We start from the raw sequence: 22,999 nt of genomic DNA, 5'->3' as shown, positions 1-22,999 counted from the left end.
TAATGAAATCAAGACAGGAAAGACTGGAATGGCATATGGCTGACAGATGCAAGCATGTAATTTGAGGGTGCAGTGGAAAGAATGACTCAGTACATCATTATCAATTTAGTATTTTTCAATTTCTTAGGAGAAAAAGACCTCACTTCAGGTTCAGCCATTTAGAAGTTAGCCTTTCCATGAAGGCAGTATGTGTGGGGCACTTTTCAAATGTAAACTTTATCATAAGTTATAGCACAATACAAGGAATGGTTAGAAAGGACTCTATGAAGTGGCACAGTGTGTGCCCAGGTTCAGCTTCAGTCTTGTCATTTCTGATTAATGTTTGTCCAATCTGTTCTTAAAGACCTTCTCAGCTTCTGAGGTCTAAGAATATACCTCATTACCTTTACTTTTAGGTTGTTGTTTGGAGTTAAGGTTTTTTTCCTAGAACCCAATCTCTACCTCTGTTGCTGTAATTAAATTCACCATGCAAAATGCTCCATGAACTCAGAGGTTTTTGCTCTATTTTTGAACTGTTGAAGTCATATTATTAATTTGTGCTATGTAAAAAACAAACTAAACCAACAAAACAAGAAAGCACCCTTTTATAAAAGGATCCAACTCATATCTCCTTCAATTTTGAGGCTCTAACATTGATAACCACATCCAGAGAGCAGCTTTCCTGGAGATAACAATTTTTTCATCCAACCCAGTTTCTTAAAGACCACATTTCCCTAGCTAATTCACAAGAATTTTATGTGAAGTAATAAGAAAAAAAAAAAAAACAACCTGTTTCCTTTCAGGGCATCATCATACTGTCCAGGCAGAACTCTAAAGTTCACAGATAAATACTTAATGCTCTACCCAAGGTAACTGCAGGCTATGGAAGATGGATAGTAGACAATTCAAACTATTTTTCATTATTAAAAACTGTAGGCAGTGACCCTGTATGCCTTTTTTCTTGCTCTGTCTTTGGTTTACAGTATCTTTGGTACCTCTTGAAGGAAAGCTCAGAAAGATTATGGGATGGTCGTGTACAACTAAACAAGTCCACCTCAGTTTTTTGCCAAGATATTTCAGTCCAGTCCGGTCTACTCTCTCACATCAGTGAGGCTGATACTTGACTTTCATTTGGCATTGCAAAGTGAGCAGCAGCTTGAATTCTGATTCATCTGGCAGGAATACTTACTCCAAAACAGTAACCTCAAAGTTTTATCTTCTTTACTTTTCCTGTATATTTTTCCATCATTTCAAACATGGATGGTTGTAGAAGAGTGAAAAAAGCATTCTTCTGTTCACACATGAATATACTGCATGCATTTTGTTTTCAGAAGAGTATGAACGATAGCCTACATTAATAGTTAAGATATCAATAAAAGTATAGGTATTCTTGCCTGGTAAATCACATACACCCTGGAAGATTAAATTACAACAACCTAAAGGCATATGGAAAAGGGATTTGATACCTGGAGCCAAGGTCCAGTCTTAGATTGCTTAAATTTAAATTACTTTAATTGATTATATTCCAAAGACAGATTTATCACAATTAGCTGCAAGTATTTTCTTCACTGGTAGCTAATATATACACCCAGCAATTAGAAGAAGAGCACTCTACTAGATGTTAATTACTTGGGAGTTTTTTCCTCTTCTCCAAAATGTAGTTCTTAATCAAATACTTAGCTATCCAGTTATCCATGTCTCTAAGGCAAATTACCAATCCCATGTTTTTACTGCACCCTACACCAGTTTTTAATCTGATTTCAGAAACACAGCTTCTGTACCATAATCTCCTGTGCAACTACAGAATTCCACGTTACTGTGTAGGTTAACCCCAGCGATGAGAGATTCTTTCATCAGCAAGCAAGCAGCCCTTTTCAGTCTGGGTATACAGCCTTGTGACCTGTAATGAACTTCCCCCGAATGACTCACAGGCTTAATTTCCAGTCCCCCACATCCTCCCTTCCCCCCACATTAACAAGCTGCCCCAGAGGGAAAAAGCGTTGAGAGGAAGAAGTGGTGATATTTCTGCCTCACTGGATTCTGCACATGCCCCAACTCAAAAGCAATAATGGAGAAGGAGAGAGGTCTGGCAAGTGCTCTGGCACTGTCCTTGTGCACTGGTTTAGACTGTGGAGCAATGGGCCAGGCATTGCTCCTGTAAGCTGTTACACTCCCCATGCTGAAGCACAATGATTTTCTGACCATTACTGACAGTAGCTCCAGAAAGGGGCTCTGACTGGAGTCTGGACTGGAGGAACAGCCTTGAAGGAATTTGCTTGTTTTGCCTTCCATGAAGCTAATCAGATTAACTCTAGTTTATGTCTGATGATTTACATTAACATGTCATTTGTCTACATACCATTAAAAAAATGTTCCTCAGGTTAGAAAAGGGCCACATTGGGGTCACTAGTTTCAAAGCCTGGAAATAAATCAGCAGTTCTGAAATTACACAGACAGACTAACCACTCAGGGCACTACAGCAAAATATGGCCTGGGACAGCTTTCCTGTTTGCCTCTACTATAAAACACACTATAAGCTAAGGCTTTTGTTTAAAATAATCCTTAAATATTTCAGTAGAAAAGAAGTGATTTAGGACCACCTGCCTTTAGGCTGAGGTTTTCAAGAATCTGATAATAAAAGGCTGTGCCAAACAGAATGGCTGTGAACAAACCTTCCCTAGAAGGAAAGGGGCTGTATTGCAAAAGAACCAAAATGGCAGTGAAGCCCTGTGCCTTTATCCTAAATTTACAGAATACCTCTGTGAGAGATCTGGCTGATTTAGTCAGAAAGGCCATCTCCTTGGATGAGCTAGCCCTCTACTTTGCTTGGTTCCAAATAATGACATCTTTGAAATCCCCATCAGAGGTGTTGACAGAAGACAAATCCCATGCCAGGCCTGTAAAAAGGGCTACCAGTTCTTAAACAGATGTCTCTGTCAGCACATCTTTGACAAAAATAGTCTCTCTGGAGAACCATAAAGGTTTGCCCCAGCTTTTGCATATCCTAGACCTAGGTCTTCACACTTCACATAGAGAGCTGCATCCTGCATTTCTGTGGTGTCCCAGAACCTTGCCAGAAACTACTCCCTGGCTAGGAGACAGCAGTCATCCTGGCATTATGTGACACTTCCACTCCCACCAGCTGCAGTGTGCTGTCCAGGGATGTTGGAGAACAGTAAAACCAAGTTCCAAATCACCAGCCCTGTTCAACTTCCTAACTGAGACTGCTCAGACAAGCAGGTATTGCTCAGTGCAGAGGCAACCCTTGCAGCTGAAAGACTGGATTCACAGCTGTATCTTCTTGCATCAGAAAGATTTGTCTTGAGGTCTTAAATAATCATTTTTATACATATTATGTCTCTTCTCCCAACTAACAAGCAATAGGACAAGAGTAAATTGCATTGAGTTGCACCAGCAGGAGTTTAGATTGGATATTATGAAAAAATTTCTTCACCAAAAGGGCTGTCAAGCACTGGAACAGGCTGCCCAGGGTAATTGTTGAGTCACCCTGGAGGTGTTTGAAAAATGCGGTGCTTAGGAATATGGCTTAGTGATAGATTAGGCAGTGAGGAGTTAATGGTTAGACTTGATAGTATTAGAGGCTTTTTCCAAACCAAAAAATTCTGGGAGGAGAAGGCAAGATGGTTTAAGAACTCCCCTTTAAATTGCAAGTTGTCTTTCGCCATGAACAATTCATATTAACCCAGAAAAAATCTGATACAAACCCAGACAAAGCCTTGCTGATAACACATCCCAACTCTTTATTGCCCAGCAAAACATCCAAAAATTAGTAGTTTTTCATTGAAGTAATGCAGCCATTCCTCCTGTCCTGAAAGCAGATATTCCTCCAGATACTGCTCCATAAACAGCAGCTATAGTAAAAGGCCAAATAACTACCTGAGCTGGGTCCTATCAATGAAACCCTTACAAAGCCTAAACAATGAAGTACAAGAAAAAAAACATACCAAGAAAAGTGGTCTCCAAATTCATAATACACCACATGACAACAAATGGCTGCTAGATGAGGTGATGCCTTTCTTTTTTAAACTGGGTTCAAAACATAGACTTAAAGGTTTAATCATCGTTACCTTACAATTTTCATCCAAATGATTACAAAAATCATTATCTATAATAATACTTCACTATAAAAATGTCTGTTTTGCCCCTACCTCTCCAGCCTCTTCTTTTATGCACCAGTGGACTGCATTTCTTTCAACCAAAATTATTGAACCTACCAAAATTCAACAGGAATAAAAACCCAGAACTGGACATTGACTGAATAAGATTTTAAAAGGATTTCTTTTGTGGCCCTTTGCTCATTGAAATAGAAGCTAGAGATGCTGAGAGTTTAAATATATAATTGCCTAAAGGCCTATGAAGGAAGCCATGCAAGTGACTTGTTTCCAAATGATTTTAGCAGGTCTTCAGTCTTGCAGCTCATATTGAACATATGCTCAGCACATTGTTCAGCAGTGTTACTCATATAATTTTGTAATCTCTAAATAGGGAGCTCTCTAGAATCCAGTTCCCACTCCTTCATGACCTGGATGGAGTTTTCACTTATTAATTCAGCCAGTAGTTAAAGGAAATTTTACAGAGAAGGCAATGTAAGAAAATATTAATTTGGCTGCAGAAACCCATGAACAGAAATAGAAGTCTGTTACACACTCTAGTTTTTCTTTCCTTTTGTGTACTGCAACTCAGTCTATGTTACCAGTTTTTCCTACTGTCTACTATTGCCCTAATCAATGATGGTGCAAATATTGATTAAAGCAGGCAACTAGAACAGATGACACAAGCAAGCAATAGATATTTGTAAGCAGATTGAGAATATAGCCTCTGCTCCTCCTGCATTTTTAAAAGTAATTTTTAGTCCTTTTGATTTAGTAAATTTTAAACTGACAAACAATTTGGCTGCATAATCTAAGTAAATCAAGAGCCTAAAGCATAACATTAACCCAGTCAACTATTATAGAAGCCCTTATTAACTCTTTTTTTTTTAAGAAAAAAACTCCATATACTATGTCTTGCAAACTAGAGAAAACTACAACCACTATGGCAGCAGCACAATAGTTTATAAACAGACTATAAATAGGCTGTTATTTTTAGAACACTGTGCTTCTTAATTGCCTATAAACTTACCCAGTTGTGAGCACTTTGTGAAGACTGATGCAAGAATGCATTCTCCAAATTTCCACAGGGCATAGAGACTCTGTATTGTATCTTGTGGATGGGATGTTGACATTAACTGACAGAAGCAGGAACACAGCAAGACACATATTTTTTAAATGAGAAAGGAGAGGAAGAAGGAGACCTATTAACTCTCCTTCTGCCTCCACCTGGAATTCCCTGCTCTTGGCTCAGCTGTGGCTGAATTTCAAATGGTCTCTGGTGGGACCTGGATCACTGTGGATTTGCATGTAAAAAGAATTGAAGACAGATGGGAACATCCCAGTGAGACTCTTATAATCCAGTTTTTGTCCTCACCAGGTACGGGCCCTGCTTATGATTTATGCATCATGCTGTCTCAGTCAAATAGTAAAGTCCTTTTTATTTTAGGAACAGTAATTCTGAGAAGAAAAGTGTCTCTGTGTCTGTATCCATGTGTCTGCTCATCATTAACAGACAGATTGAAGTACATGATGTCACAATTTTAATGACAGAAGCCAGAAACACCAATGAAATATTGACAAGTGAAATTTGTTCACAGAGGTTTTACAAGACTCATAGGAGAAAAAAGAAACCTTAATGAAGACAGATGCAATTATCGAGAAAATTACTGGGTGTTATGCACTGCTTCTTTCCATCCATAGCTTCAGTGTGGTAAATAGTTCAGACTGGACCAGAAATCTCCTGAGAGGTGCTGAGTCTTTCCAGGGAATGAATAATCATCACTGAGTGCCCCATGGCCTTACCTTTGGGTACACTTCCAGTCTTGCTGCCCCTGCCATGCTCTCTACCTTTGTTTCAATCCTTGAGTTTTCAAGTGCTCCCACAGTTTTTTGCTCACGAGTCTCGTTTCCAAGGCCTTCTTGGTGTCCTTTAATGTGCCTCAGCTCTACCACAACTACCCCCTTTGCCATCTCCATTAGTGCTCATGGCCTCCAAGAATGACTCCATATGGCTCATGCACCATATCCTTGAAAGCATCAACTTCCCAGCAGACAAGTCCTGACAGGGATCACTATTCCCTTTACTTAGTCCTTGTTTTCAGCTGAGGTACTCAGAGAACATGCAAATAACCCCCTTTCTTGGGAATATGACACTTCTGTAAGGCCAGATCCATCTCGAGTATTTTCTTTGGTTTGATAAGGTGAGGTGGGGAGCCAGTGCCTAGTTTTTAGCCAAGGACATTTTATTAGAAAATGAGCAGCAATGCAGAACTTCTCAATAGCGTAGCAACTTTTGCACAGCTGTAAAAAAAAGAAGTTTTATCACTATGAGTAACAGTGCCATCTGCTGACTCCCACTATAACCATATTGGGAGGATTCCATATCATATAATTAAGCAATAAATTTTACCAAAATCCAATATCCTTTCATATAAAACAGCTGTTTTTAGGGGTTTTTTTTTTAATCATTTTATAGGATTCTGGGGCAAAAATAATTTTCAGGATGACTTCTGAAGCCAGGGAATCTCAGCGGTTTTCCTATGGACCTGAGAGACAGCAGTGTTTTATTAAATATTGCTCTGACGTCTTTGGGATATTTGGATTACTTTACAATATTGCACAAAGCATCAGAAAACTTTGCATAGCTCTCCCTGATTTGCCTCCTCTCTAAGTTATTATCTGGGCCTGTTGAACTGAGAGCCTAACCTTCCAGATGGAAGCAGTACCCTTGAGGGTTACAGAAAAACTCAAAGCTGGAGTGTCTGAGCTCCAGCTATTTGGGAGAGAAGCTGTTGATTTATAGAAAAAAAAAAAAAAAAGATAAAATATCCTAGTTGTTATGTGCACTGGGTCTGCTAGCCTCAGGAGCCTAAATCCCAAACACTGGCCCCAATGGATCCAACATAACAGTGACTAATGCCAATGGATCCATTTAGGTACCAGTCTCCTGGTCATAGTCTTCTTCACATTCAGGCCTATTAGCTGCTATTATTATGATTTTTAAGATAGTGGTTAATTTTTCTTTCAATCAAAATGTGCTTCATTGAGCATTCCTTTTAAATAAGGAAAATTATTTCACACTGTATCATCCTTGATCTTTTCAAGGTAAAGCTTTTTGTCCACCACTCTCTTCACTACAGCGCTTTTCATACAAAAGATGCTCAAAATGAATGCCTAAGTAAAATGCAAGGTAAGAGGGCAAAAAAAAAAAAAAAAAAAAAATCCTAGTGTGGGTAAACAGTAAAACAGTATAGATACAAGACCTGGTAAGTCAACCTAAAACCTCCTGCAAATTATTTTTTATCACATATTTCTCAGCAGTCCAGAACTTGCTTTTCAGCTGGATATTGCTATTGTGAAGTGGGCTGGTTGAAAAAAACACATGTGATTTGCTCCTTCCCAGATGTTCCTTTCCTACCACTCCAGATGACTGAGTAGAAAAAACAGTTTTTACACTACAATGACCTTTGCTGTGGGGCTGACATCACTATATAATACTATAACCAATTTTAAAATATTATCATAACATCATATTATTTACTAGACCCAAACCGGCAGAAAAACCAATAAAGACAGATTTACTTAAAGGCAGATTTACTTATGTAATTTTTCTTTTGTATAAATATGACAAAGCTTGGATGGGCTAAGTATATGTAAATTAAAATGCTGAGAAAAAAATGCAGAAAATAAGAAGCAAAAACTTCATACAAAATCTACCACCAAGATTAAGAAGTTTTGGGCTTGTACAGTGTTGGTTTTGTGTGATAAGTCAAATTCTGAGATTATAAGAATCATAGCAATGCTAGAGGTTAGTATGGAGAGGTAAATAAAAACAAATTTCTGAGACTTATGTCTGCCAAGGAGGGATTTCACTGAAGACTTTGGCAGAGGTTTTGGAGCCCTCACTGAGATGCTGTTAGTTTATATGAACTAATTAAATAAAAGAAGACTGAAATTAATACTCCCATTGAAGAGAGGTCTTTGTAGCTGTACACAGTATCTTGCAAATATGCTGAACAGGGTTTATACAGTAATGTCTTCTGGGTCTGCTCCACTCAAGCCAATGAGAGTTCCCGAATTTCTTCACGCAAGCATAGGCAAGCAAAACTGACATCAGACCAACATTCATATGTGTATATTGCTGCTTCCATCTGGAAACAGGAAAGGAGGATGTCTGCTTTTCCTTTCAGACTGGAAAAGTGAACTTGGGAGGTTGATTGAGCTGTCATAATAATTTTGCTGGTAAATGAGTCCATAGCATGATCTTTGGCTTCACTTTGGCCCTTCTTGGTACTGTTTGCTGTTTACAGAATTCATCCCAATTTACAAGTTTTACTCAACATCTATATTGCTCTTTCAAACAGGAGAGGAAGGAGGGGTTTGATGCTTGAAGAGGCCCAGTTGAGTAAATCTTACTTGAACATCCACTTCCAGTCCAGTCAAGAGTTACTTTTAATGTTCCTTTCAGGCTGTGCTCCAGTGTACACCCCAACCTGCAATATGCTATTTTCTTTTCAATGTGATCTTTCTGACTGCTGGTCTTCCTTCTGAAATTGCTAACGGAATTCAACCCTGGAAAGCTGATATTTATGCAATTCATATACATTCCTGTGTTTCTGCATTTGTCCACCTTAGTCTTCCACATTCTATGCCATTTTGAAGTAAGTCTTCAATTCACCAAATTTTTCAAATTAATTTTGATTTATAATTCTGTTCTCCTGCATATCCACTGTTGCAACCTGTGAATTTAATACAGTTATAATTATGTCGTCTGTGACAAGATGCTGCTCAAGATGTCTTTTGTGCTGGCACTTCAAAGATCCAGGCTGGACTGCCAGGCCAGGAAATGAGTTCTGTTCAGCAGGAAGTAGTGGGTAGAATCCAGTTCTGCCCACACGACCATATGATAGATACTGGTCATGCTGGGAACTGTGGCAGGGCACCTCAGCTGATCTGCGATACATCCAGGAGAATGGTTCTGGAGTTCCTCCCAGGAATGCAGAACTTTGCTAAAATTCACTCCAGATTTATTCATGAGACATATATACATCATCCTGCTCTTTATTATTCAGCAGTGACCCTGGGACCATGTAGGAGTATGTGTGGGCCACGTGTGAAGGTGGCTTTTACAGCTACATTTGTACATGTAAGGTTCAGTGTGTGCCCCAGAGGCTGGCCACGTACCCACAGAGGCTTCCAAGGACTTTGTCAGTGCATGGAGCCTATCACAACATCTTCATTTTTGTGATGAGTATATTATGCCTCTCTTTCCTAATTATATTTTCTATAAATTTTGAGAGGATGACAGAGTTAAACACTTGTTAATTGACCTACCCTCTTTTAATTCCTGGCAGAAAACTCTTTCTACTTGAAGTACTTTTATGTCAAGGAGCTTCAATGCTCCCTTAAGCACAACATTTTATCCTTGCAAAACATTCTTTCTATTGTAATTTTCATAGGAGTCCACTTACTTGCTCATAGTAGTAAAATGTTCACGTCTCCTTCTGTTAATTCACCTCGTTCAAAGTTGGCTTGCAGAACATCATTGTATATTATTTATATGAGCAAGAAACTGGTGAGCACTCACAATCATTTGGTAATGGTAATGATAATAATTTCTACTTGTTGAAATATTTTTTTCCTTGAATGAATTATAGAGGGGATTTTACCATTATGAAAACTAATAATCACCTGAAAGCTAATACTCCTTTTTAAACCAGAAATAGAACCCTGTGGACCTCCTGTTAACTTGATGACAGAACAGCAATTGGCTGCTGTGCACAAAGAATGAAATCAATGTAGTTGTGCTACAATGCCATATGAAACAGGCTCTTGTGTAGATACTTATCTACAATAAGAGTGGCAATACCCAGTACTGTCTCTGCACAGTGAGAAATTTTCTGTTGAACCTGTATAGCAGAATAACATCTATGCCAATCCATTTCTCCATGTGGAGGCAAAAAAGTGCTTAGTAAACAAGTCAGCTGTAATATCCATATGATAGATTTGGATCTTCAAAGCAGACAAATCGTATGAAGCATACAATCCTCACCTGGAAAGCCTCACCTGTACCCAGGAGTGGATCTTGGAATTTCCTTCCAAAGTTGTGGTCACTTCACACACACCATGTAAGAACACTAATGTCTGGAGGTCTGGAGAGGCTTAGATGTGAGGTTTCAGTTCCATCACACATTAGTACTTTGATGCTGGATCATAGTTTTGCCTATCTAGAGATAAATAAATTTAGGACTAGATCTACAGTCTGTGTTCATTATTTTTATTTTGATGACTGGCTGTAATTTAGATTTATCAGCCTGAGAGGACCACAGATTCCTAAACTAGTAACAGGAATTATAGAATCATGGAATATCCTGAGTTGGAAGGGACCCACAAAGGTCCTTGAGTCCAGCTCCTGGCCTTGTACTGGACAGCACAAAAAGTCACACCATGTTCCTGGGAGTATTGTCCAAATGCTCATTGAATTCTGTTAGGCTTGGTGCCACGACCACTTCCCTGAGGAGCCTGTTCCAGTGCACAACCAACCTCTGGGTGAAGAACATTTTCCTAACATCCAATCTAAAATTCCCTTGGCATAGCTTCAGGCCGTTTCTTCTGGCCCGATCATTGGCCAGCACAGAGAAGAGATCAGTGTCTGCCCTTTCACTTGCCCTTGTGAGGAAACTGTAATGAGGTCTCCCCTCAGTCTCCTCTTGTCCAAGCTGAACAAACCAAGCTGTTCCTCATAAGGCTTCCCCTAAGGACCCTTCACCATTTTTCTTGTCCTCTTCTCAGTAATCTCTAATAGCTTTATTTACTTATATTGTGGCACACAAAAATTGTCTATTTTTTAACAGAATATTACAAAATATTCTGTAATGGAGAGAATACAACAGACACGTCTGCAGTCAATATGCTGCAGAGGTGCTATTGTTCTAGTACAAGTTTTTTGGGTTTTTTTTGGCTGTTTGCTGCATTCATCCTTTTACACTTCACATTAACAATACAAAATATTGCCAAACTGATATTCTTTGCTAATACCCCCATGTGAATTAAATTTCCAAATTTCTATTTGTGAAACTGAACACAATTTAATCAAAAGGGAAAAATATGCAGCTCCAATGATTAATAAATTGTGAAAAGCTATTTCAGCTACTTTGACTAAGAAACTTCTCAACATTCAAGATAAATCAAGTGTATTTACTGCATGCAAAGGAAAAAAAAATTATTCAAGACTATAAAAATAAATGGCTTATTGTGGAGATTAAAAAAAAAAAGAAGAAAGTGAGTCACAAACATTTGCAACCCTCTGTTGGCTCATTGCAACCCACGAATTTGGGGGTTTTTGTTTGTTCTTGTTTCTTCATAGCATCTTCTGTAGCAAAGCTTGGCTGCTCTGAAGGCAGCATGTGGTGCTTTGCAGTACCTCCCCCAGGTGCAGGAATACCACATCCCCACATCTCTTGTGGCTCCATCTATTAGCCATTACAGTGACCATCCATGGAGCCTGCAATGCTCCTTTATAAGTCAAACTTCCCAGCTGAGAACTGTAGGCAAGATAGAAGATAATGGTGGGAAGACATGGAGGAAACCTCCATAGCTACCAAAGTGACCCTGTTCTTTCAGTGCTCTTCCTGCTCTGTATGTCAGAATTGTCCATGTGGGGCTGTTGTCCAGCTGGTCAGGTCCAGTGCTGCATGCTGAGGGGCTCATCCTTAGAACATAGCTGCATCTGAAGTTGTCTGTAGCAAGGAACTGGCAAGAACAGCTCCTTGCTACAGGCAACTTCAATTCAGATAGAGGTGTTCTCCAAGGCTGCTTGGGCCTCTTTGTCCCTTTTCATTTGCTAGCAAAGTCATGAACACAAGATTATTTTTTCAGATGTCAGCAATACCCAATGATTATTTGCCTGCTCTCTTACAACTGTTTAGTAGCTGAATCACTTCCCAGCCAGCAATTGTGAGCTCAGAGATGGAGGCATCTGTTCACACAAACTGAGGTGTGGGAACAAATTAACTCTAGGTTTGGAAAGGGGCGAGGGGGAAAGGAGAAACTCATTTTAAATACAAGCCTCTAAGGCAGGCAACACAGTCCAGGAAAATGCCCCACATCACCCTGCAATGCTGTTTGAAATGGACATTTCCAGCTTACACAGAAGAGGTTCTGAACTCACTAATAAAAAAATAATGAACAGCAGTAAAGCTCCAGGGTTACACCTTATTATTGTCTGTTGTCAGTCTGTTTCAGATTAGTTTTGTAGCTAGACTAAAATAGTTTACCAGATTCTGTTGCTGTGCATGGCAGTAGGATTTATATTTGTTCTGGTGCAAAAAAATTGTGTGTGATGATTAGGGAATCATCAATCTAGAATTGCTTGGTATTGCTGGGTGAAGTGCCCTTAAGCTTTTGAGCCATTAAACAGAGAGCCCTGTTGGTATTTTTCCATTTCTTTTGCTCCCCTATAAGGTTGTTTGCTGTATTTCCTAAATGAAACAGACTGCCTCTCAGCACCCGAGCTGACTTCCCAGCCTTCCTTTTCTGATGGAAGCCTACTCAACAGTAGAACAGTCTTCACAAGCTTTCCCCAAAGCTGTTATGTGGTCTGCTAACAGCTTCATGGACAAACACAAAATCAAGCCACTTAAAAGCAACTTTTCCAGGGGAATACTCTGCATTCCTGATGGCAATATTCCCAAGGTTAATTAGAATATACCCAATTTTCATTGTACTTCCATCATCACAGCTTCCCTGTGAGATGCTCTAAAACAGCACAGAGCTTTAGAGCTCTTACCTCACACAGTGACAGCTTTAGTCTTGGCAAGGAATGAGCAGGGAAAAGGGAGGAGGGAAGGGGAGAAAGGAGAATGGTCACTCCTGGCAGAAACAAGAGTTTGTAACCTTGAAGAATTCACCCTGGAATCTTGCCCTTGCAGCGTTTCACACAAAACCACCTAGCCACTGTTCACACTGCATCCAGAATTAGATAACAAAAAAGACCAAATCTCTAAAAAACAAAAATCCCTGAGGTCCAGTATGACTTCAGAATAAAAAAATGGTGCCTCAAAAACAGATTTTGCAGCCTATTTCTTGCAACATGGCTGCTCTGGACAGTTTCAAGCTCTTTCTGAAAGAACTGCCACAAACATATCTTCAGCATGTGATTGCCCTCACCAGTGAACATATATCAGCACTCCTGCAATCTTATATATCTGTGTGCAATAGCCAGGAGCTCTGAGAGATGGTTAACGATTTTTTGCCTCCAAGTCCACAGGAACAATAAACATAGACGTTGTGCAGTGTGGTTTGGGCTTAGGTTTGCACACATGGTGCTTAGAATATGGTTTGATTAGGTTTGGTGGTCCCAGGACACCTGGAGTCAGAGCAAACTGGGCTTGCCAGCACATGCATGCTGTGATGCAATTAACAGTTACCACCTTTTCCCTTTGAGGTTAAGAAGAAGAAGCTGCAAATTAAATGTTGCTCCACTGCTTCTGTTTCTAAAACCACAGGAAGAATTGCACATGCAGCTGACTGAACCAATTTTCATAGAACCTCATGAAAAAGGTGAAAGGCTGATGGCTGTTCTGATAAAGGCTCAGGAAACACAAAAGTTAAGCAAAGGCAACAGACTCTACACTTGCTGTACTTTTTACCACTTGGATCCAAGGGAAATACATAATGGCAACATGGTGAACCTTCGTATACTGAAACCTCTGCAGAGGCCTCATTTTCAGCCCATGCTTCAAAGCAAGATGGGAGAGTTATAGGATTTGACTTTGGAGTGACAACTATGTGAAGGACAGGCATGTGGCATGTAATAAGACTTGAGATGAAAAGTTACTGTGACTTAATGTCTTCCTTCTTAATTAATTGGCTTATGAGTAGAATGAACTAATACAAAAGAAAACTAAACTCATCTTCCCTTGCTAGAACGTTGTACCTTCAGTAAGCAGTTCAAACAACTCTGTGACTGACAATTGCTGAAATCATAGGACAATGATAATTTTGTGACCTTCATGTTTCCAGAAAATTTGGCCAAAATTGGCCAGACAATGAAAAAGTGGTGGCCAACCTGCAGGCTTTATTCTCCACAGAAAAGTCAAGAAATATTTTGCCCAGTGCAAGTATTTGGGTAAGCTCCAAAACTGAGTCTGAGCACTTGTGAATTCACAACGCTTTGGTTGAATACTGCAGACAGACAGACACACAGCCATGGGATGACTCAGGAGTTTTGTGAAATAGGTGGACTTGAAATTGCATCCTACAAGAAAAGGACTTTGCAAACAGGCAGCTCTAAACTCCCATCAGCTGTTGTGTGTCTCCTCAAAGGTCAAGCACCAGGGCAAATTCAAGGGAGAAACACAAAACTCATGAGGTTAAAAAATTGAAGTCGGGATTCATATAGGATTTGTAGTATTATGAGCAAAATTTATCTTTCTGGCCCCTGGAGACTAAGGCATTTATTCATCTTTCAGTCTTGAAAGTTAATTAACAGATCTTAGGACAAATGGTTTATTTATAAAAGAGCCAGTTACTTATGTGATAATCACCCCTACTACTCCTATTTAGTTGGTTAATCTTTAGAATAATCTGAGGCCCTGTGTGAATTGATACTAGTGGGTAATCATGTTGGGTGGGGTGCTTGTCATCCCAAAATGTCAGCTACTCTCAACCCTGACATCAGCCACCAGGTAAAAAAGAAAAGAGAAAGAAAATCACCAGAAAAAAGGGTTTAGAGTATGAGAACGTCAGCACTCCAGTAGCCCTCAGAAATCCTTTTCATCAGGAAAAGAAAAACTACTGTCTCCCCTTGATATCATTGGAAAGGTTAGCAGTTAATGAAGATCGTGCCGATCAGCCAAGCTGGAACAGCACAGCACCACTACTGTCAAAAGTGCAAGAAAAAGGTTATCAGTTTTCAGGAAGCCTGTTTTTTGTTAGATTGCTTTAAAACAAAATTGTATCAGAGAAGTGAATGGGAAAATGTAGGAGTTAATGCCAGAACACAATATAAGACAACTTCCTGGCGCACGCTTGCTCTGCAAAAATGCTGTGGTTTCCTCTGTGCAGATATAGCACAACTGCTTCAGCTGACCTAAACCACCACCATCACCACCAGCAACACAGGCACACAGGAAAAGGCAGATCTGAAATGTCCTGACATTTTGAGTGTGCAGTTGGAATTGCAGGAGAGGATCACTGGACACATTCCACTGTTTTTGGAAGAGCTGTTTAAAGGGCATTCTTCAATCAGCATCTTGGCTGTGCAGAGCTAGGCTGCAAAGATTAATGCTGAAATATTCCAGGATGAAGAAAAGTCTCAAATGATAATATGCTGGCAATTAAATTTCTATTCATGAAGTTCATATTGGATCACATATACACTGCATACTGGTCTTCAGAGAAGAATAGAGATGAAATTGTTTAAGTCAAATTTGTCAATTTATTTTATTTTTGAATTTAACAACATTGTGTATTTCAGTACATTGAAGAAAACTGTAAATGCCTACCAGGAAAGCTTGTAAATTAAGAATTTATTTTAGTTACTTTTTACTGTCTTCACACCCTCTGGTCACTATACAATGGAACAGTGCAGTCACCATGACAGCAAATTTTGCTAGAATGAGGAATTCCATCCAGTATGGAACTAGGAAAGTTTAGGTTCCCACAGACTGGTGTCAGGTATCCCCTGACTACTCTGGCCATAATAACTATTGCTTTCTGCATATTTACACTATTCCAATCATGGACCATAAATATTTCCTATGGTCATATTTATTTTCCTACTGCTCTCATGCTTGGAGATAATTATTTGCATTTGCTCATAAGACATTCCTCTCTACTGACTTGGCATTAAATACCACTAGCTCTCAAAACTGGCCAAGCACCTAAGATGAGACAGTACTCTCCTGTCCCCACTAAACCAAAAATACAAGTTGCACAGTAGCTACTGCAAGCTCACCTTATCATGGAATCACCCCAGGCTGCAAAGCATCTCTTAACTTAGTCTGAGATCACCTTTCACTCTTACTAACCAAGAAAATTATGCCAATTAGCCAAATGTATGTTATCAAAGCAAACAGTTAAATGGTTGAATAAAGAATTGAAAATTGAGAACATTTTAAATGTAGATACATATCTTTCCTTGGTTTTGAGCCTTAGATATTTCCTCCTCTTCTCTTTCATTTCTCTTAAAATATATTTGCATTGCACTCACTAGAAACAACTGTTTATGTGAAGCATAAATTATGAAACACCTAGTTAGATTTACTGCTTTTAATTCACTCTAATGAAAAAAAAAAAAAAAAAGATCAGTTAATATCATAGGAAAGGTTTTTTCCTCTGGATTCCCTCCTCTTTTCACCAACCTTAGGAGCCATACTCACACATACTGTACACATCCTCAGCCCAATGTGAAGTGCTTCCAAGTTCTCAGCTCCAGTTCTACCCCTGCTGCAGAGCTCTACCTCCTGCATCCAGCACTCCTGTAGTCCCTCCACACACTTCCTGTGTCCCACTCCATCCCACTGGCAACACTGGTGTTTGACCTCTCAAGGGCAAAGAGCAGAAAAGCATTGGACAAAAAGCAGCAAATTACTGAAGCACCTGGGAGCTGTTTATGTAATGACTGGCTGCTCCCCAGTGTGGGCTCAAGCAGGGTCTCTTTCTGATTTTTGCAAAAACTGAAGGAACTTAGTATCTCTGAGATAATATCCCTCACTTCCTTTAACAAATTTGATTGAGGTGATGCTGCTGATGGAAAAAGAGAAGGGCAAGTGAAAGGAAGGAATGAGAAATCTGGGCAAAGACTCACAGGCAGATCTGTCACATCATCTTTGTTTTGACAGAACAACAGACTACCACTGCCAGCCAACTCTGAAAACATTATGTCCTCAGATGCTGTGCTGTGTTTGGTTTGTTTTCTCCTTTCCAAGTCTTACTGAAAATGAATACCCAGAGGAGAGACAGATCCCTCAGCCACACTGCAGGATGAGAAGAAAAGCCTCTCTGAAACAGAATGTATGTATGCTCCTCCATCCACTCAACATCCACCCTGGCAGTGTTTGAACGAGATGAAAAACAAGTGGGTCTTAAAATATCGTTCATACATACAAATTATCACAGCCCAATTCCATTCACCACACAACTGTTCTATAATTTGGAAACAAGCTATTTGGGGGCATGACAAATACAAGACGTCAAATTCTGATTGCACAGACGTTCATTGTTCTGTTGCCATTAATACTCCTAATCTATGCCAGTGGAAATTATGTGCTTATATTAACAACACATGAACCAGACAGCTGTGAGGATTAATTCTAGCAAGGTACCTGCTCCTCAGCTCTAGTGAGACTTCTGGGAAAGACGTGCATTCCAGAACTGTCCTTCAGGTGTGTGTGGAGGAGGATCAGGAGCTCTAACTGTGAGGCAATCTGAGACAGAGAGGGTGTTAGGAAACGTGAACTATTCCACACATTACTCTGGCCTTTCTTCTCTTTATGGGGAAGAATAGGTGAAGATGAAGAGAGTCAGTGAAGTTCTTCACAGGCACATGGGAATGAAGGCACTCAATGCCCTGCCCTGTTACTGCTCTAAGGGCATGGCAACACAATCATTGTGTGGCTTTCCTCTTCTGTTATGACTGTTTCTCTGTGCTTGTCCTTGGAACTTCCTGTCATCCCTGGTCTGGTTCTCACTGGAATGAATCATGGGCTGTGTACACTGCACATCTTTAGGCAAAATATCTCATGAAAATGCAATCACAGTTTAGTCACAGTTTAGTTTGTATTAGATCCACTCAGGCACACACTATAGAGAGGGGGGGGATGTTGATTTGTTTGTTGCATATATACTGGCTGTTAATTTTTATTGCTTGTAAACTTTCTCTCTAAAATCTGTGTGAAAGCTGGACTACTATGGTAAAGGAAAGTTACCATATGGGGAAAATATGGTTGATTAAAGTGGCTGTTTCCATGCTTGCTCAGTGTTGTGACACATCTTCACATTGGGTAAGGTGATTGGCAGAGAAACAACAGCAGTGAGCACTGATGAGTGTATGCGTCATGTACAAATGCCTGGAGCTGAGTAGGGCTTGGTTTTGCAAACTTCCCAGAAGCTTCCAAGCATGATTTATTGAAGATTTTCTGCAATAATGAAGATATTTAAAAAAATAAAATCAAGTGTCACACTTCCTGCTATAGACTACTGAATGCAAAATGAAGAAAAAACAGGGGACTGTCTCATGCAGGGAATTAAGGATAGTTTAACATTACAAATACACTACAGAAGGTACAACCCCATCTTTCCTGTGTGTATTAGCTCTCTTCTTTCCATTCCATGAAGGAAGGATGGTCTTCTTAAAACTGAGTTTCCTGATCTATCACAGACATTGAGTATGACCTGAAACTCATGTCATCTCTTCCTTCAGCACTCCATCTATAAAATGCAGATAACACTTCTTTTCTCTTAGTCTTTAACCTTGTATATTTTCAATACAGTTTATTCTATGTGTTTATGTAGATATATACTCAGAAATATACAGAATCTGATTTTCCTGGCCTCTAGCTGGTATTATAAAATGAGAATAAATAGCTTTCAGTAAGGAGCAAATATGGTAGACAACTCATAAACTTATCCACTCATCTAAATCTGGACACCAGTTAGACCTGTAAGCATTGATTCTCATGAGATGCCACAGGCAGGAAAGATGTAATGCACAGGTTTCAAGAAGTTTTGCACTTCAGGATATTTAAGCAATTGAAGTTTCTTTAGAAAGGGACAAGACTATTAGCTGTCCCCAGCCACTGGGATGGAAAGCCCAAACACAACCCAGCCTAACCTGTTCCCTGTGAGCAGAAGCCCCTGTGCTGGTTACTGTCAGACATCTTCATTCTATGACACAGAGAATGGGACATGGTCCCATCATTACTGCATTCCTTTTGGTAGGCTTTGCTTCAGTCTTTGTGGATGCTATACCAGGCTCTTCACGTCTCATCTCACATCTGTTCTGAAAAAGTGTGGGGTTTTTTTCAGACTTTCAGCCTGTAGCCAGTCATTTTCTTCCCTCATCAATAGTCTCTCATCATTCAATTCCAGTCTCAATCTCTTTATTCACAGAAGCTAACCTAGAGCTGGTTTTTTTTATTCAGCCCAAAAAATACCCTGATGTCAATGCAGAAGCTTCTGAGGTCACTTTGTATTTCCTGCTGGCCTGAGGCAAGTCTTATTCTCATGTGTTCCTTTCACCAGGCCTCACTTACTCTCTCCATTCAGCTTTCTCCTGCTAAGGTCCAGATTCCATGGAATGCCCTAACTTGTCCAAGAACTAAGCTTTTCTGAGGTAAGGAGAGGGCAGAGGTCCTAGAGGGGTTCTCCCTCCTGGCTGGCACATCACTGTGTGGAGCAGAGCAGGGATGCAGCATGTGAGAAGCAGAGCAGGAGCAGAACAAGGAAATATTTAGAAAAGAGTTCCTTCTGAGCCAGAGGGACCCCAGCTTTGTATTGAGGAGGGGTAAGGTTACCATTAAGCCTCAACTAACTCTTGATATTAGGACCAGCCTGCCATGAAATCCTTTCCTGCGGCACCAGAGCCTGCTCCATCTGTGAGCTGCTGGTTACAGCTTCTTTAGAAGCACCTGCATGTGCTGAATTCCTGGAGGGGAAGTGGAGTGTTATATGGTGAATTAAGTCTCTGGATAACCCTGTGGTTAATTAATCAATTACAGAGGATTAATAAACTATGTGAAAATTACAATAATATTTTTAGAAGTGGAATAATCAGACTTGCTCTGATCTGGTGATTTATCAGCTAGCTGACAGGTGATAGCTTATGATTTTCACTCAGGGGCCATGAAGTGTTTTCTGCCAAAACTATCATCCCTTCACGTATTTTTTTTTAACTTGTGTCATCTAGACTTTTCTTCTTGGGCTTGTTAGCAATCAATGCCTGCCTAGCCTAGGCATTTTTCAAAAGGAAAGGCACAATATGGAATAACTTTTGTGGAAGAATGTGAAATTAAATGTAATTTAATTTGGGTGTCAAGCAAAAATAACATGTTGAGGGAGACTTCGCCATCATGGCAATTGAACCTCCAAATGTAACCACCGGCCAAGAATTCAATCACCAAGATATCTCCTTTTTGGGCTTACCTTTTGAGGCCAGATAGACAGACACCTTTCCCTTGACAATTCTCCCTTTGTCACTCTGAAAATCTTAGCTAAAACTTTTGATTCCAGCATCACTCTAATGGTGTTTCTCTTGGAGGCCAGTTAGCAAGAAGAAAAAGGAAAATAAAAAGTGTGAGAAAGTAATTTTTCAATTGGTAAATAATAATTTGCCTCTGAAATTTGTTGAACTTCTGGAGATATGGAAAAATGCATGTCCAAAACTAATCACATGCACACACACACACAAAAAAAGCAACACATGGGCATAAATTATTACAGTATTTGGTTCTAGATGTGCTAGTTATGACACAACATTCATTAAAAAAAAGCTCATTCTGCACTGTGATACTTGTTTCTTCTCTGGTGCCCATGAAAGGCAGCTTTCTAAGCTGAGAATTCTAGTCTGTGTCTCTGTGGTCTCCTGCTCTGGATACACAACTTTCCTTCAAGGGTCCCTTTGTGGCTTTTTGGGAGAACCAAGCAGCTACAAGGTACAGAAAACCAGACAATCCAGGGACTGTAACTTCAGATGCCACACAGGATATGGAGACAGACAGTCACCCTGAATTTACTGCCACATACAAAGAGCAAATCTGATGGGGATTAGCTATTTCACCTTTTTCCCCAAGTTCACAGCACAATCTGTTCTGTTGCCAGGTCCATTTAGGTTACACAGACAAAGATTTTGCAAAACATCCTTGACCTTGCCGCAGTGTTTTCAAAAGATTTACTGAATTTCAGTGGAAAGAGATATATTCTGTAGAGAAATAACCAGAAGGAGTATAAAACTACTGCCAGCAGTAGTTAAAATGCCAAGGTGTATTTAAAAAATTCAAATTAAATTTGAGTTTTACAGTACCACAGGAACTGATTAAACATATGCCTTCTTTCAACAGAGCACTCTGCTCTGTCTGCTGTCGAGGGAGATATTGGGAAGTGGACTCCAGCTGGCTGTCGTGCAGTGAATGGGGCTGCTTGCATGTCCAGGGCCTCCCTGGGTTTCATCAGACTGTGGCATGGCCTCTTCTTATTAGCACTGTTTTCATGGGGAAAGAATGCTCCGAATCTGTGGCAGAAGCTGTTTGAGCAAAACCCTTTTGCTTTTCTCTGAAGAGGGAAATCCTGCACAGCACCCATGCAGAAAAGGCAGCATTTGTGAGCCCTCCCCTGCCTCTTCCCATATCTCATCTGTGGACAAGAGGACAACCCAGCCTCTCAGCCCACCCATTTAGTTTTTTTGCGACTCAGCTGAACGCCAAGTGCCCTGTGGCAACTCCCTTATTTTAGCCATGAAGCAAACCCTGCTGAAATCCCAGGGAGACCTGGACTATCCCGTGGCTCCCCACAGCTGGGACTGAAACAACCCCATCTCCTAAAACTACACTCCCTTCTAGCCTGAGAATAGTCTGTTTGAGGGTTGTTTTTTCTCTGATCTCATTTATTTCCCATCACTGTGCCTGTGATTACTCTCCCTCAAGCCCTCTCTCTCCCTCCTACCGGCATGCCTTGCCTAATTCCTCCCGCGACGTTATCAGCTGGGATGCTGAGCAGCTGAGCTCGGTATTAGCGCTGACGCAGGCGGGCTGACAAATGAGAGCGCCGCCGGGTGCGCTTTCCCGGGAAGCAGGATTGGGAGCTGACGGGCTGGCAAAGAGCGAGAGCTGGCGGCTCCCGAGCCCCTTCCCTCGGTGGCTCCGGGCGCAGAGCGACACAGGGAAAAGACCCATATGCTTCGCTGCCCTCGGCTTGCCAGGAGCCCCTGACTACCTGGCTGATCCGGGCCCTGCCCAGTGCCCTGTCACACAGCCAGCCGCCAGCTTTGCAAGGGGATTCAGTGCCTTTTATTAGGCTTTTTGTCTGTTGGTTGGGTTTTTTTTGTTTGTTTTTTTTGTTTGTTTGTTTGGTTTGGTTTGGGTTTTTTTTGTGTGTGTGTTTTTTTTTTTTTTTTTTTTTTTTTTTTTTTTCCTGTGTATTCACCCTTAGGATCACAAAACCTACATGCCATGACTACCCAAGGCCTACTCTAGCAGGAAATGGTGGGAAATGAAGAACCATTTGAAAAACAAGGCATGCCCTTAGACTCCCTCGACTAGATCCTCAGATTTTTACTGCCCACTGCTCCAAGGCTGGGTAGCTCCACATCCTCCATCCACCAGCCCCTAATCAACTGGGAAGCACTGGGGATTTTTCTTAAGCCTCGGCATCAGCTGTAAAAATGGTGAATCCCCCTTTGTTCCAAAAAAAGGTGGGTTTCTAGCTCTGCATTGGAAAATGTGTACTGAGAAATGAGTGGCAGTAATTTTACATTATCAGTTCTAGCTGACTAGATTCAATATCTGTTTTCCTTCAGAAGACCTGCACAACACCTCGAGCTGGGTTTGTTCCATTACAGTTACTGTGATGAACTGCCAGGAAGTCACATCAGGAAAATTGTACATAACCAGCCAGGATTTCTCCTCTCCGCTTTGTTACCAGCTCAGCCACCTGTCCCTGTATCTTCCCTGTCCCTGCTAGTGATGCTTCTGGTGAGAAGATGTTTCTCCTTTCCTATCTGACCAACTACAAGAGAAATACAAGGTTTATGCTCTGCTTCACTAATAAATCTGGATTTATGTGTGAAAGAAGGCAAAAGAGTTTGGGGGAAAAAATCTACTCTATAACGCAAATGTCCATTCCTTCAGTGGACGCATCACACAATACTAGTAAATAAAGCTGTAAAATTCTCAATTCCTGGGGAGCTGGTG

At 40.5% G+C, this 22,999-nt stretch overlaps 1 long non-coding RNA gene across 1 annotated transcript; it reads left to right on the top strand.

The window, feature by feature from the left end:
- Positions 1 to 17,296: 17,296 nt before the first annotated feature.
- On the top strand, positions 17,297 to 22,863 carry LOC146767925 (uncharacterized). Its single transcript, XR_014953810.1, has 2 exons — positions 17,297 to 22,500; positions 22,606 to 22,863. It is a non-coding gene; the product is annotated as an uncharacterized LOC146767925 (long non-coding RNA).
- Positions 22,864 to 22,999: the final 136 nt, after the last annotated feature.

Source organism: Lonchura striata, chromosome 3, assembly GCF_050655825.1.
Source record: "Lonchura striata isolate lonStrDom1 chromosome 3, ASM5065582v1, whole genome shotgun sequence".
In the NCBI taxonomy this organism is placed as follows: domain Eukaryota; kingdom Metazoa; phylum Chordata; class Aves; order Passeriformes; family Estrildidae; genus Lonchura; species Lonchura striata.
This window is presented reverse-complemented; position numbering and strand designations above follow the sequence as displayed.